This window comes from Moschus berezovskii, chromosome 7 (assembly GCF_049115385.1).
Source record: "Moschus berezovskii isolate FMDL1 chromosome 7, NW_MosBer_1.0, whole genome shotgun sequence".
NCBI lineage: Eukaryota > Metazoa > Chordata > Mammalia > Artiodactyla > Moschidae > Moschus > Moschus berezovskii.
In genome coordinates, this window is record NC_142466.1 from 93,392,565 (window position 1) to 93,409,828 (window position 17,264).

At 43.4% G+C, this 17,264-nt stretch overlaps 1 protein-coding gene across 1 annotated transcript in view; it reads left to right on the forward strand.

Moving 5' to 3' along the window:
* The window catches only part of ROR2 (ROR family WNT receptor 2), a 268,431-nt gene that overhangs the window by 14,348 nt on the left and 236,819 nt on the right, over window positions 1-17,264 (forward strand). The window lies entirely within an intron of this gene.

The window sequence follows — 17,264 nt, forward strand, 5'->3', positions numbered from 1 at the left end:
TTTTAACAAATATATGACAGATGAGCAGATCTGTAACCAGAATAAATAAAGAACTTGTAAAAAAAAATGTTCCAATTAAAAGGGACACAATGCACAGCAAGCGGTTTGCAAAAAAATACAAAAGACCCAAAACTTAAGAAAAAGAGTTTGATGTTAGTAGTGTTCAAGAAAATGCAAGTTATGAGGCAGTTAGCCCAAGGTACTTCTGACTGAGCTTTGCCTGAGGTCAGAAATTGGTCGTAAGGCACATGTCAGTAGTGATACAAACAGGGTGCCATGGTGGTGTGTAAGCTACCGCTTTGAGGGCCATGTGACATTTACAATACACATATTCTGTGGCCTGCTCCACAAAAATATGTGCGCACCTGGGAAACATGCTGTTCACTGCTGCACCATTTCTAATAGTGAGAAGTTGGAAATATTAACATGTCTTTTAATGGAAACCGAATAATTGAAGTGGTACCATGTCTCTACTATGGATTACTGTACAGCGGCTAAAATGAAGATGAAACTCTGCAGGTGCCCACGGAGGGAGATTTCAAAGTGAAATTCCGGGTAGGGACAAAATCAAGTTGCAGAAGATATCCTTCTGCATGGGATTGATCTAAATATATCCCACGCCCCTCTCCTCTCTCTGTGGATAAAGCTGTCTCTAGAATAAGGCCTCCAATCTACAAGTCAGATAGACAACAGTGGTTAACCCTGGGGGAGATGGGAAGGCGTCACAGGAATCTTCAGGATATTTGATTCCACCATACCTCCTGTGCTAGGGATTACTTTACTGGATCCTGTCTATAAGGCCCGGGTGCAACATTTATGTCTACACATTTAGATAAATTAGCAGGAACCCTTACACGGTTACTTCCTCTCTCCCATCATCTTGCTCTTTGCTTTGTAACAAATTCTTGTCCAGCTCTGGCCAGAGGGGAAGGTGAAGGGAAAATGTGGGAAGTCAATTTGTCGAGGAGATGTTGAAGTTTGTAAGCGATTCATAAGCTCTTCAGGGGTGCATCTTGATCTTTGGGTTGTTCTATGGGTGGTAAGTGCTTCTGGGGTAGCCTAGCTAGTAAAGAATCTGCCTGCTTTGCAGGAGACCCTGGTTGGATTCCTGGGTCAGGACGATCCCCTGGAGAAGGGATAGGCTACCCACTACAGTGTTCTTGGACTTCCCTGGTGGCTCAGTCAGTAAAGAATCCGCCTGCAATGCGTGAGACCTGGGTTCGATCCCTGGGTTAGTAAGGTCCCCTGGAGGAAGACATGGCAACCCACTCCAGTATTCTTGCCTGGAGAATCCCCATGGACAGAGGAGCCTGGCAGGCTACAGTCTGTGGGGTTGCAGAGAGTCAGACATGATTGAGTGACTAGGCACAGCACAGCACAGCACATGGATGGGTAAAAAACATGGAAGTTTGGGGATATAGAAAGCTAGTTATTGGGCATGTAGAAATCTAGTTCAGCTAGTTCTCTGGGTTGTTGAATTCTCTGGGCTTTACACATATTCAGTCTCAATTCCATTTTGATGACTTCCATGGTGGTCCAGTGTGAGTTCACCTTGCAATACAGGGGACACAAGTTTGATCCCTGGTCGGGGAACTAAGATCCCACATGCCTCGGAGCAACTGAGTTGGTGTGCCCCAACAAAAGATCCTGCATGCCACAGCAAAGATCCCGTGTGCCACAGCCAAGACCCAAGGCAGCCAAATAAATAAATACTAAGAAAAAACAAATTAGATTCTGAACATATTTAATGTTTTTAGAGCATCATGCAGAATGCCCTCAGGGTTGCTTCACGCCAGCCCCGTACACTAGTGTCTCAGCAGACAGTTTTGGGTTAGCTTGTTTTGGTGCAGATGGGAGCAGCCATGTCTGTTTAAGCCTAGAACCCCAAGTTTGTTCTGAGCACTGTCGCAATACTTTTCCTTTGTGAAAATGGCCACAAAGAATCAGAATTATCTTATATTCTGAAACTGAAGCAAAATACAGGAAATCTAAAAGGACACTGAGGTCGAAATATGATTGGAGCTGTCTTTTAAAATGTACTGTTTCAAGGTTTTATGGCTACAGTCCATGGGGTTGCAAAGAGTCGGACACAACTGAGCATCTGAGCATGACTGCATTCAAGATGAAGTTCATTTCTTTTGTCATAAAGAGAATATTACACTGTTGCAGGTTGAATAGTGTTTTCTTCCAAAGATATAGTATTGGAGTCCTAATCCCCAGTACTTTAGAATGTGATCTTATTTGGAGAGAGGGGTTTACAGATGTACCCAAGTTAAACTGAGGTCATCAGGGGTGGGCCCTAATCCAGTATTACTGGTGTCCTTGTAGAAAGGGGAAGTTTGGACACAGGGAGAAGGTGGTTGTCTGCAAACCAAGGAGAGAGCCCTCAGGAGAAGCAGCTCTGCCCATACCTTTATCTCAGGCTTCCAGCCTCCAGAACAGTGGGAGGATGGAGGTCTGTAGTTGAAACCCCCTAGTCTGTGGTGCTTTGTCAAGGCAGCTGAAGCTGACTCTTACAGACACATCTGCATTTACACGTAGGCTAATCAAGTATTGCTTTCTATTGATTTTCCTTTCAGAGGACCTGCATAGGAATTCAACTGATAGAAATGTTCCATCGCTAATGAACACTTCTGTGGCTGAGCCCATCATACCTGGGGTGGCAGCGAACTGGATTGGCCCCATGATTGTTGCAGTTAAGAGTCAGAGTCACCAGGCCCAGCGTGGGCATGGGCAGGCTCTCTCTGTGTGTCTATGGCCTGACTCAGGCGAGTCCCTTGGCATCAGAGGGCAAGTCCACTCCCTGGAAAGCTTGCTGTTTGGCACTGCTTCCCTGGTCGATGCTTTGGCCAGCCCCGTGTGGCCTCCCGAGCACCTCTGTGGGACCAGCCCTGTGTCCAGGCTTGGATGTCTTTGGTCAGTCACCCATCTGTCCCCTTTCGCTTCCTCCAGCTGTTTGCTTGGCTCTTAAGAGAGGCTTTGATGGGAGTTTCCTGGAGCTCAGAGGAGAGCGAGGTGGGCTGTTGAGGCCCCAAGATGTCAGGCACCCATCTCAGCCTTTGTTTCCCTTGGGGGAGCCTGGGTAATAACAAAAACAAAATCCAACAAAAGCACACATCCCTGGGAGCTGGGATAGGGCCGCTGTCAGCCTGTGTGATTTATCTGGGCCTGGGCGCCTTTGAAGCAGGAGGCTGTTGGAGTCCTTGAAGGCTGGCCCTGCAGGGAGGCCCTGGAAGTGCCAAATGGAGAGGAAGGAGCAAGCCGGTTGAGATGGGTGGTGAGGGAGGGAGCTCGTGGAAGTGCGTTCCTCTGTCCTTCGGGTCAGCAGCTCCTTTCTTCACCTTTGTCCTGTTCCAAAATGCAGGGGTAGCTCTGGAGGCCACAGGAAGGTCCTGTGGACAGAAAAAGGCATTGACTTTGGGCTGGCCCTGAGTTTGCTAAGCAGAACTCCCAGAGGGCTTCCCTGTAGCTTTTTGGAGACTCTGGGCAGGGATACGGGGAGTTGAGGCTAGCTCCTTCCTGGAGGGGCACCTGATGTAGGCACTGTTGGATGCTGGAGAGGGAGGTAAGCATGGAGTCCTGCAGAGGATAAGTTTTAAGGATGAGCATGTGTAGGGATGTCAGCTTCCACCAAGTGGCTGCTGGGGCTTCTGACTGGAAGGCAGCTTTATAAGAAGGAGCCCAGAGGATGCTTTCTTAAATGGCAATAAGAGGTGTAATTCTGATACAACGTTCTGACTGTTTCAGTAATGGTCAAGCACATATGTTTCATTGTTGAAATTCAGCTGCTTTTCTGCTATATACATCCCAGGTTTTCTTCACTATTTGCTAAATTCTATGTGTCTTTCTCATTTTATTTTGGAAGAAGGAAAATCCTTTGTTTTGCAAGGCAGCGCCCAGGCACAATTACCTCTAATTAGCAAAGTGTTTTCAGAGTTCAGATAAGGTTCACCTTTTTTTTGGCTACTCTAAACTTTGAGCCCATTTATTTTCTTATTCAAAAAAAATAATAATTAAGGAAAAAACCCAAGATAATCATGTTCCTTCTAGTTGAATAACCACAGATTTCTATGGTATCTAAAAGCCAAACTGATTCAAAACAAAATAAAAGGAAAGAAGGAAAGCCAAGTATGGGTATAAGTTGATCTGCCCGGGATTAAGTTTTTAAAAATGTTCTTTATAATTACTTTTTTCCCCAGTGGTGGAACGGGTCCTGCCCTGAGTTTTGGGTGTGTATGAGGGGCATGGGATGTCCTCATGATACTGAGGGAACTTTGGCTTGGGCCCAATTATCTACTTATGATTGCAAGTATTTTTTTTTTTAAAATCACTATGTGAAAACTCCCTCAAAACAATGTTTTTTGTCTTTTCTGTAGGCAAATATTTACTTGAGGACCCTCCTAGCATCGGGATGTTATTTAGAGGAACTTCATGTAGTTTCCTCTGGATTGTTTTCATTTTACTTTATAATATTTTTATCTTTTAATTTTTTTTCTTGTTTTGGCCATGTTGCACAACTTGGGGTATCTTAGTACCTTGACCAGGAATTGAACCCAGGTCACAGGGACGGGGGAGCCTGGTGGGCTTCCATCTATGGGGTCACACAGAGTTGGACATGACTGAAGTGACTCAGCAGCAGCAGCAGCAGCACCTTCAATGGAAGCGCAAAGTCTGAACCACTGGTCAGCCAGGAAATTTCCTGTTTTCATTTTAAATCAGGATTATGCATTTATTCCTCGGTTGAGTATTGATCAAGAAAAACAACAACATAAAGCCCCCAGTAACAAATGGTGATGACTTAAAAAATAAAACTGAGAAGGGTATAAAATGAAAAGCCCTTCTCACTTCTCAACCACCCTCCACCTCCCCTGCAGAAGTGTGAGTCACTCAGTCGTGTTCGACTCTTTGCAACCCCATGGACTGTAGACTGCCAGGCTCCTCTGTCCATGGAATTCTCCAGGCAAGAATACTAGAGTGGGTAACTATTCCCTTCTCCAGGGGGTCTTCCCAACCTGGGAATCAAATGCAGGTCTCCTGCTTGGCAGACGGATGGATTCTTTACCTTCTGAGTCACCAGGGAAGACCTGTAAAGGTCCCAGATGAACTTGGCCCACAGTCTTTGTACTTCTTTCCAGACGTTTCCTGGGTTCCCGTGCTTGTCTGTGCATCTCTTTTGTTTATTTTTAAAAATTGTGGTAAAATGCACATAACATAAAACTAACCTAAAGTGTACAGTTCAGCGGCATTTTGTACACTCACTGTGCTTTGCAGCCATCACCTCTGTTGGTTTTAGAACATTTCCGTCACTCCCAAAGGAAGCCTCTTACATTAGCAGTGACTTCTCACTCCCATCCGCAACCACTAAGCTACTTACAGTCTCTCTGGATTTGCCTATACTGGAAATGACATATAAAGAGAATCATACATTATGTGGCCTTTTTATTTGGCTTCTTTAACTGAGTGTAATGTTTCCAAGGCTCATCCGTGTTGTAGCATCCTTGAGTTGTTTTCATATACAATGAGATTATACCTTACATACTGAACTGAAGTTTGCTATAACAGTAGTTCTTGCAAATCTTTCCATCTTAGTGCATGCCATGCACCTCATTTTCAAAAAACCTTTGCCATTTGGATACACATGATTTATTTCACTGGTCTCTTATGGATGGATACTTCTGATTTTTAGCTATTACAGGAAAGAGTGCTACAGGTACATCTATACATGCTTTTAAAAAAAATTTTTTTATTTTAATTGGAGGCTAATTACTTTGTATTATTGTATTGGTTTTGCCATACATTGACATGAATCCGCCCTGGGTGTACATGTGTTCCCCATCCTGAATCCCCCTCCCACCTCCCTCCCCATTCCATCCCTCTGGGTCATCCCAGTGCACCAGCTCCGAGCACCCTGTATCATGCATCGAACCTGGACTGGTGATTCGTTTCACATATGATAATATACATATTTCAATGCCATTCTCCCAAACCATCCCACCCTCACCCTCTCCCACAGAGTCCAAAAGACTGTTCTATACATCTGTGTCTCTTTTGCTGTCTCATATACAGGGTTATCATTATCATCTTTCTAAATTCCATATATTGGTATACTGTATTGGTGTTTTTCTTTCTGGCTTACTTCACTCTGTATAATAGGCTCCAGTTTCATCCACCTCATTAGAACTGATTCAAATGTATATACATTTTTATTTCCTCTACACTATGTACCTGTAGAGTCAGTTCCCAGAAGTGAATCTCTTTGTCCAAGGTAATGATACAGATTTTTTTTTTTATAGATTCTGCAAGGTAACACTTTGTGGCAGCGAGGGTATGTGAGCGTCTCTGGTTTTTCCAAGCCCTGACCAACACTGGAAATTGTCAGGCATTTTAATACTAGTAAGTCTGCAACAGAGAAATGGCATGTTAGTTCTTTGTATTGACATTTAAAAAATTGTCCATGGAGCTGAATGTTTTCCTAAGTCTTTTATTTATTTTTTTCTGGGAAATAAATGTTTGCTTTCTCTACTAATTTTCAACTAGTTGTTTTCAATTATTTCACTGACTTCTAAAACTATTTAGGTCTATTCCAGAGTGTATGAAAATATTTCCTTCTCAGGTTATCCTTTTACGTTGCTTATGATTGTTTCCATGCAGAAAGTTTTATGGAGTCAGGCTAAGCTAGCTTTTATTTTATGTATTTTGAGTTTTGAGTCAGACATTGGAATCTCTTTTCCATTCCAAGATTATTTTAAAAAATTAACCTTTTTTGTGGAAGTTTTATGACATTTTTTATGGTTAAGTCTTTCATTCACATGGAATTTTGATCCAACTTTAGTTGTTCTCCTCAGAGAAGTGAGTTGCCCTGAACTCTTTTATTGAATAATGTGCTCCTTTTCAGTTGTTGGAAAACAGCCTTTTTTTAGGGGGGGGGTATTAAAAATTCCATGTTTATTTGGTCTTATTTTTGGATCATTCAATGTCTTCCTGTTTTTAATTAATTATCATAGCTTTATAAATTTTAATGTTTGGTAGGGTTAATCTGTCCCTTTGCATATTTTCCCCAGTATTTTCCTGGCTAGTCACATTTAGTTTTCTACACGAACCTTAGAACAATTTTATTATAAGTAAGGCAACTTTTTAAGGTTATAAATTTTCCTATGAGTGTAGCTTTGGCTACTGCTTTTAGATTTTGTTACAAATTGTTATTTTCCAGATAGTCTTTAATCTCAGTTTTTATTTTCTCTGCAATTCAAGAGTAAAAAGGAACATTTAATACCTCCAGGGAGTTGTTTTCTAGTTTCATTGCATTTTGTTCATAGGGAGTGTGGTCTGCTGTATTTTGGTGTTGGGGAATTTGATGTTCTTAATGGCTTAAAAACACGGTTATTATTTGTTATGTAGAGTGGGAACTTAGATATAATCTCGGTTTAGAGCAACCTCATTGATTAAGTGATTTAGTTTTACTTTTTGTTTTCTTTATTTGCCTAAAGCAGAGAGGTAGATTCGGTATCCTCTGCTATTATATCTGTCTGTACCTCTGATTTTATTTCAGTTTTTCAGGCACTGCAGTATTTGCTACATATATTAATGAAAGTTCCTCACTGAGGATTGTACCCTTAATAATTTAAAAGTGTCTTCCTTGTTTTTGCTTCTTACTAAATCATATATGTTAATACTATATGATTTTTTTTTTGTTCTTAATTGTCTAGTAAGTCTTTGTTTCTAAAGATTTTTCTGCTTCCTAGCTGTTTGGTTTAGATAGCTGTTTTAACTATAATGAATAGCTTTATTTGGGTTTTGATCCTTATTGTCCTTTTCTTCTAGATAACAAGTTTTCCTCTGTTATGTTTATTGAAATATGGCCTTAAATCTGTTGTCTTTTTGGGTTCTATTTTCAGTGCTTCCTTTTTCTCTCCCTTTTGTTTGATTTGTTTTCTTTGGCTTTTATGTGTAGTGCATGTGTGCATGCTAAGTTGTTTCAGTTGTTTCTGACTCTTTGAGACCCTGTGGACTGTAGCCCGCCAGGCTCCTCTGTCCATGGGATTCTTCAGGCCAGAATACTGGAGTGGGTTGCCATGCCCTTCTCCAGGGGATCTTCCTGACCCAGGGAACCTGTGTCTCTTGCACTACAGGCAGATTCTTTACCACTGAGCCACTTGGGAAGCCCTTTATGTAACAACATATCTAATTCCAAGTTACTGGAAGGTAAAAAAGCAGGTCAAAGATTTACTAGGAAAATATTATGAATTCTTGAAATTCAGTAACTTTATCAGCTTGTACCCCAGAAATGTACCCAATAATCTGTTGCTATTTTTCTTGGGGCCTAGTTAACTCTTCCTTTATTTCAGTTCATTTTCATCTGTCATACTTTTGAATGTGTGGGTTTTTTGGTTGTTGTTTGTTTGCTGTATTCTCTGGGACACCGCTCGTGGTATGTTGTGTCTCCGCTTCTGTAGTCTGCAGGTCCATCTTTTGTCTCCTCAACTCCCTCTGTGTGATTTTCAACCTTGCCTGTGAGATGGACTCACTGATGGAGCTCTTCATTCATCTATAGTGGGATCTACGTCATACACAAATGTCTCCAGTGACTCTAATGAGAATCTCTGCTTTTCTGGGAAGCCTTAACATATGGCATTTGGGTTTCTTCCTCCCTGCTTAAGGTTCTACTTAAACTGGATGGAGTGTGGCTAAGGTATGCAGATTGTTTGTAAGGCTTCCAGTTAAACCTTATGCTCTGAATAAGGGAAAAATAGAGCCATTTCACCAACTTCAGTGGCATTTTACTCTTTTTAAGAAAAACTGATTATTTTTCACATTTTAAATTGTGGTAAAATACCCATAACATAAACCTTACCAACCTAACACCATTTTCAAGTGCACAGTCCGGTGACATTAAGTACACTCACATTGTTGTATGAACATCATCATCGTCCATTTTCAGAACCTTTTCATCTTGTACAGGTGAAACTCTGTCCCCAATTAAACACTGACTGCCCTCTCCCCTTGCCCTGGGCACCCACCATTCTACTTTCTTTCTCTAGGAATTTGATTTCTGGGTATCTCATCTAAGTGGAGTCATAGGGTACTTGTCCTTTGGTACCAGGTTTGTCGACTCTGCAACCCAGTGGCCTGTAGCCTGCCAGACTCCTCTGTCCATGGGATTCTCCAGGCAAGAATACTGGAGTGTGTCCCAGGGATAGAACCTGGGTCTCCTGCATTGCAGGCAGACTCTGGATTTCTACATCTCACAGCAGTGATGACTAGTGGTCATGATGAAGACTTTAAGTTTGAAAATTCACCCCCTGTTGATATGTTTTAAATGCTGGAGAAGACTCTTGAGAGTCCCTTGGACTGCAAGGAGATCCAACCAGTCCATTCTAAAGGAGATCAATCCTGGGTGCTCATTGGAAGGACTGATGCTTAAGCTGAAACTCCAGTACTTTGGCCACCTCATGCGATGAGTTGACTCACTGGAAAAGACTCTGATGCTGGGAGGGATTGGGGGCAGGAGGAGAAGGGGACGACAAAGAATGAGATGACTGGATGGCATCACTAACTCGATGGACATGAGTTTGAGTGAACTCCGGGATTTGGTGATGGACAGGGCGGACTGGCGTGCTGTGATTCATGGGGTCGCAAAGAGTCGGACGCGACTGAGCTACTGAACTGAACTGAACTGAACTGAAATTCTTCTTGGAAGGATAGATACAAGGTATCTTAGGAATAGCAATTTAGTTGTAGGAGAAATTAGCCAGGTTGCCTGGAAGCCAAGTTACTTGTTTCTCACAAAGAGGAAAAGTCTTTCTTCAAGGTCCTATTACTGGCTTTTCTGCCCAGGCCTCCATCACTGTTGAACCCAGAGTAGGGTCCACTTTGGAGCCTTCTCCCCGCTTTCCATGGAATGAGTAGGTTCAGCGAGCCAGGTTTCATCACTGACCGGCACTCCAAATAGGATTGCGATTATTCCAAGTTTGAGTTCCTGTGTACTGCCTGGCTGCACGTGTCTGTAGATTTGCCGCCATCCAAGAAACTTAGGTTTATGCATGCATGTGGGGTCAGGGAAGAGTCACGGAGAGGGAACTGGGAATTGATGCTCTTGTGGAAAAGAGTCATAAATTTGAGCAGAAGTGGGTGTTTATGCCAGGCACCAAAAGCAAGCAAGTGTGTCTGTACACAGACCAGAAGCCAAGAGCATCTCTGAAGACCTGGCTCAGTGAGCCCACCTGGGTGAGGATGCAGCACATCTGGGGGCAGGGGCTCTGGTCTTATTAGTGGAAGGCTGTATCTTGGGGAAATGTGCTCCCGAGGGCTGTGTCTGTTAATGTCTGCAAAGTGAACAGATGCAAGATGCTGCGAGGGTGTCCTTTTCCAGGAAAAGGCAGGGATTGTCTCAGCGTGGTCTTTGGGCCAGCAGCACCAGCAGCACCTGGGAGCATGTTAGGAGTGAGTTCTTGGACTTGCCCTAGAACCTCCCTGATCAGAAACTCTGGGTGGGGGCTCCACACTCTGTCCTTTAAGAAGCCCTCCTGGAGATTCTGAGGTATGCAGAAGTTTGAGAAACAGCAGCTGTGATTCTTGTAGCACACCCGGGACAGAAAGAGCCTGGCAGAGGCCTCTAGCCTTGAGGGTATCACTCATCACTAAGGGATTAAAACCAAAGTCACTTTCCTTCTGGCCTTTCTTCCTTCTCCTCCACCACAGGGACTACCAGGCAGTCTCTAGCCTGACTGCAGGAGTCCTGGTGTTGGGGATGGGACGAAGAAGAAAGGAAGGGAGCCTCTGTGGTCAGCTACCGCAGAGGACCAAAGCCCCAACTGTGTGGAATGCTGGGCCATTTGTCCACAGTGCAGATGGGTGGCGGGACAGTGGTCTGAGAAGAACTGGGAAGGATTAGTGGTCAGTGGTGTGGCCAAGATGACTTGCAGAGGAAAATTAAGGGTATCAGCAGCCCAAGGGGCAAAGTGTGGTGTGCGATGGAAATGTGTGAAAGCAGAGCCTCCTGGAAAATTTGGGGGAGAGAAAGGCACTCACATACTCTGAGACCGTCTTCAGTTCTCTCAGTAGGCATCATATAGGGCAGTTCACCTGACACTTTTGCCACCTACAGAATCCTGGTGGCCCTCCATTTCTGGGCCCTGACTCACAAATTGCAAAGAGATGCCCGTTGAATAGGCTTACTGTCCAGAAAATGTGCTTTTTTGTATGTATGTTATTGTTGTTTTAAAAAAGTGTTTATTTACTTACTTGGCTGCATTGACGTAGTTGTGGCACGCAGGGTCTGTTCGTCATGTGGGACCTTTCATCGCAGCTCACGACTCTCTCGTTGCATCTTTTGTGCTCAGTAGTTGCAATGCCCAGGCTTAGTTGCTCCTCTGCAGATGGGATCTTAGTTCCCAGACAAGGGATTGAATTGATATCCCCTGCATTGCAAGGTGGATTATTAACCACTGGGCCACCAGGGAAGTCCCTGTATGTTATTGTTCAGTTCAGTTCAGTGGCTCAGTCGTGTCCGACTCCCTGCGACCCCATGAATCACAGCACGCCAGGCCTCCCTGTCCATCACCAACTCCCGCAGTTCACTCAAACTCATGTCCATCGAGTCAGTGATGCCATACAGCCATCTCATTGTCTGTCATCCCCTTCTCCTCCCGCCCCCAATCCCTCCCAGCATCAGTCTTTTCCAGTGAGTCAGCTCGTCGCATGAGGTGGCCAAAGTATTGGAGTTTCAGCTTTAGCATCAGTCCTTCCAATGAACACCCAGGATTGATCTCTTTAGAATGGACTGGTTGGATCTCCTTGCAGTTCAAGGGACTCTCAAGAGCCTTAAGTCACAAATTTATACATGCTTTGATAAAACTAGGTCAGGATTAAAGTATTAAAGTCACTGCTGTCAACCTGAAATTAATTATAAGACATTGGTTACTTAGGAAAAATATAATGTTCATCATCCTCCCATGGGCTGTCTTCAATGCTTTTAATGTAAATTTTAGAAAGAAAGTGTTCAGATCTTTTCCCCAGGCTGTGGTCTCCATAACCGTTTCTCTCCTCAAGACCTAAATTCACTAGCTGCAAATTTTGTTATCTTGGACATTTCTGAAATATAGTTTCAGGATGCCTGGGGTGTGCATTGTTCTGTAGCTGCCCTGGGTAGCCACTAATTGCATGTGGCTACTTGGTTTAAATTCATTAAAATTAAGATTACAGATGGAGCTTGTCAGCCAAGCATAAGTGCTCGACAGCTACAGGTGGCTGGTGGCTACCGTGGTAGGCGTGTGAATACAGAGCATTGTTATCACCAGGAAGATTTCTGCTGGGCAGCGCTGCTCTGTACTGTGTTCTCTTGTTGCCATCATTTCAGCCAGTCAGTTTTTGAGCACCTGCTGTGTGCCTGGGAGATGCTAATTTGTCCGTTTATTCAACAACATACATCAGGCATCTCTGTATAACAACATCCCCTTTAATGTTATTATTAGTGTTTTTTCTTTTTTTTCAATTGGGAAGAAACCTCTGATGTGAAGGAGTGACTTTATGTGAAAGTGGAGATGTCTTGGGCAAGGGTGCTTGGTGGGGCAAAGGGAGGCCATGTCCCACAGAGCCCTGGAGGAGTGTGTATGTGGGGGACCAAGCTTGGAGGAGCTGAGGGGTGTGCACCCGGGAAGCAGGGCTGGGACCGTGCTCTCTTGCTCAGCCACAGGGCTGATTTGCCCAGCTTGCTGGGAGAGGAAATGCTACTACAGATGAGTCAACAGGCTTTGGAAAAAATTTCCATCCACTGGTTCTTAAAGCATAATTTAAGCGTGGTGGTGGTGGTTTAGTTGCTAAGTCATGTCCGACTGCTGTGATTCCATGGACCCTTGGAGCCCACCAGGCTCCTCTGTCCATGAGATTCTCTAGGCAAGAATACTGGAATGGGTTGTCATTTCCTTCTCCAGGGGATCTTCCTGACCCACGACTCGAACCGGGTCTCCTGCATTGCAGGCAGATGATTTACCAACTGAGCTATGAGGGAAGCCCATATTTAAGTGTACTTAACATGAAGGCAATGGCAAGCCACTCCAGTACTCTTGCCTAGAAAATCCCATGGACGGAGGAGCCTGGTAGGCTGAAGTCCATGGGGTCGCTACAAGTCAGACATGACTGAGCGACTTCACTTTCACTTTTCACTTTCACACATGGAGAAGGAAATGGCAACCCACTCCAGTGTTCTTGCCTGGAGAATCCCAGGGACGGGGGAGCCTGGTGGGCTGCCGTCTATGGGGTCGCACAGAGTCGGACACGACTGAAGTGACTTAGCAGCAGCAGCAGCAGCAACATGAAACATTTAGTATGGACATCATACAGTTACTTTTGAAACTGTTTCTCACAGGATTGCAAAGAAGATTGGAGAAGTCGGTGCAGATTCCCACAGACACATTTCCTTCACACAGACAGTTTTCATCTCTCTTGGATATACCTAGGAGTGGGATTTGGTGTAGGTCCAAGAGCCATCTGATGCTGGCTAATGTCTGCAGCATCTGGCCAATGTCAGTCTTAGCTTCTTCTATATTTTAGTAACTGAGGAAGTACTTTATAGAAAGCGTCAAACTTATATTTCCCTGAGAATTTGTTTTAATTTTAACTTACACATTTCAGTTTAAGCCATTATACTTTAACAAATGTCAAAGCCTATTTATTCTATTTTTCAAAACATTTTTTCTTCCAGTTATATTGAGCTATAATTGACATACAACACTGTATAAATTTAAGGTATATAGGGTAATGATTTGATAATCATTTCATACATTTAGCAGATATCCATCATCTCATATAGATACAAAATTAAAGACATATGAAAGAATATTTTTTCTTGTGACTCACATGCTTATGATTTATTCTCTTAGCTTTTTCATATAAGATACAGCACTGTTAATTATGTTTATCATGTGGTAAGTTACATCCCTACTGCTTATTTATCTTATAACTGGACGTTTAGACCTTTTGGCCACCTACATCCACTTCTCTCTCCCTCCAACCCCACCAATGGTAACCGCAATCTGACCTGGTTTACTGTGGATTTGTTTTTGAAATATAATTGACCTACAACATGGTTAGTAATTCGATATTTCTATACATTTTAAAATGATCAAAGTCTACTTGTGATGTGTCACCATACCAAGATATTACATAGTTTTTATACTGTATTTTTCATACCCATGACACATTTATTTTGAAACTAGGTTCAAACTTTGGCTTGGATACTGACCAATGAAGCACATCCCTTGGCTCTTATCTGATTGCGGCCACAGTAACTGAATTACGTTCACTTCACGTCTCTCCTAGGTGCTCTTACTGGGTTCTGTTTCCTGTTTTGTCTGTGGCCCTGTCCCGTTTGAATATGCCATCTACTTGATCTATTAATGATGTGTTAGTTTTATGTCTGTTTCCCAGCCCGAGGGCAGAGATCCTCCTTCCCTTTGTGGCTGTATCCCCCAGGCTTCTGGAAGGGCACCTGAAATGCAGCAGGTGTTCACTGCTGAATGAGTGTGATGCCAGCCTCCTCCACTGGCCTCTGCCCCCTTCTCCCCTCTCTGTATTCTCATGTGGGAGGATAAAGCACAGTGCTTATTCTTAAAACAAACAAAGGCCTAAAGTTAAAAAAAAGGACATCATAGTTCGAGAATTTTTGAATCAGATGGTATGCTCTATATCAATATTTGGGTCCTAACAATAATACCATCTAATCTCATGTGTAATTCACTAAGGGTTAGATTCTTTCCAGTGCTTTATGAGTTACTAAAAAAGAGAAATATCTCTTAAAACTTTCATCTAACATACAAGTGTCCTCTTTAATATTAGGAGTTGAATTGGGAGCTGCGGGGGGAGCCTTTGGTCACTTTTGGATATTCAGGGTAGGTGGTCTCGGTGGGGCAGATGTAGGGTGGGGGCTAGACCTGCTCAGAGCAGTCCCGATCAGCTTGCCAAAAATGTTTCAGGAAATCCTCATTCTGTAATGTTGGAACTGACAGTCCGTTCTTTTCTCCCTCAATTCCACCCAGTAATGCACAAAAGACTAAGGGGTACAGAGAAGCCTTTCCAGTGAGGTCAGAAGAGGCAGAATCCAAGACCCGGGGAGCCTGGATCCACCTGATCCACCTCCCCACCTCCACCTGGCGGGATTAGAGACCTGAGCACACTGGAAGAAGCAGCTGGAATAGGAATTTGTATTGCCAACTGTCAAAGGGAATAAGGTCATCCGGAGATATAGCTAAGTTAGTATCGTAGGAACCCTGGTTCATGTTTGGTAAGAAGAAAAAAAATTAAACGAGGCTGTTAAACATGTGAAATGATCCTCTGAGATTTTTATGTAACGTTAATACTGGAAGCGAGATGGAGGAATAATATTTGGAAGGTTATAAATCTTGGGTTAGTTGTTCAGATGGTCCTGTTCTCAGAGACAGAGAGGGATCTGTGGGTTTATTGAACTGTTATTTTTACAAGTTGGCCTTTGCTTTAATATGAATTTATACTGGATGAATTTGGTATTTAAAGAAAGAATGGACTCAAGGAAAATAGGCTCGTGTACAAATCCAGAGCACATCATGTTGTACAGTTGGGTCGAGGAATTCTGGTTGTCTGAGAAATCAGCAGTTTAGAAGTAAGGGATCTTGTGTAAAAGCCCCAGTTGTGTTGGTAGCTATAAAGAACATTTATTGAATGCCCATTTAAGAGCAAAGTGCTGTCCTGGCCACATGAAGAAGTTCAATCATGATTTGTCCTTAGAGATTTTCCTGTGTGTTTGGGAAGCTGGCCTACATACATTTTAAAATAATGTAAAATTGAAAACAGTGATTATGTTGAGAGGAAGGGCCAGTAAAATCAGGTCAACAGGGGATGTAGACTCCAGAGAGTGACTGCTGTGGATTATAGGGAAGCTCTGGAGATCTCTGGAGACGGGATCCAGGGAAGATCTGAGGATGGAATCCAGGGAAGATCTGGGGATGGGGATCAAGGGAAGATCTTGGGATGGGATCCAGATGGGATCCAGGGAAGATCTGGGGTTGGAGATCCAGGGAAGATCTGGGGTTGGGGATCCAGGGAAGATCTCGGGATGTGGATTCAGGGAAGATCTCAGGATGGATCCAGGAAAGATCTTGGAATGGGATCCAGGGAAGATCTGGGGATGGGGATCCAGGGAAGATCTCTGGATGGGATCGAGGGAAGACTTGGGAATCAACTGAGCTCAGTGTACAGGCCTGGCAAGGACCAGAAGAGGCTGACTGCTAATTTTTCCCAGTTTGTTCTTTCAACTTTGTTCATCTGTATTGAAAGCGGCTTCTGCTATATTCAAGTAAACCTGTTAGATTTGACCACAAATTATGTGCTCAGGACATTTTCTGGCATTTCCTGCCCCTTTTATTTTAATGACAGAATTATTGAGATAGAGTACACACACCATGATCTGAGCCACAGTCAGCTCCTGGTCTTGTTTTCGCTAACTGTATACAGCTTCTCCATCTTTGGTTGCAAAGAATATAATCAATCTGATTTCGGTGTTGACCATCTGGTGATGTCCATGTGTAGAGTCTTCTCTTGTGTTGTTGGAAGAGGGTGTTTGCTATGACCAGTGCATTCTCTTGACAAAACTCTATTAGCCTTTGCCCTGCTTCATTCCGTGCTCCAAGGCCAAATTTGCCAGTTACTCCAGGTGTTTCTTGACTTCCTACTTTTGCATTCCAGTCCCCTATAATGAAAAGGACATCTTTTTTGGGTGTTAGTTCTAAAAGGTCTTGTAGGTCTTCATAGAACCGATTAACTTCGGCTTCTTCAGCATTACTGGTTGGGGCATAGGCCTGGATTACTGTAATATTGAATGGTTTGCCTTGGAAACGAACAGAAATCATCCTGTCATTTTTAAGATTGCATCCAAGTACTGCATTTCGGACTCTTTTGTTGACCATGATGGCTACTCCATTTCTTCTAAGGGATTCCTGCCCACAGTAGTAGATATAATGGTCATCCGAGTTAAATTCACCCATTCCAGTCCATTTTAGTTCACTGATTCCTAGAATGTCGACGTTCACTCTTGCCATCTCCTGTTTGACCACTTCCAATTTGCCTTGATTCATGGACCTAACATTCCAGGTTCCTATGCAATATTGCTCTTTACAGCACCGGACCTTGTTTCTATCATTGGTCACATCCACAACTGGGTATTGGTTTTGCTTTTGCTCCATCCCTTTATTCCTTCTATAGTTATTTCTCCACTGAGCTCCAGTAGCATACTGGGC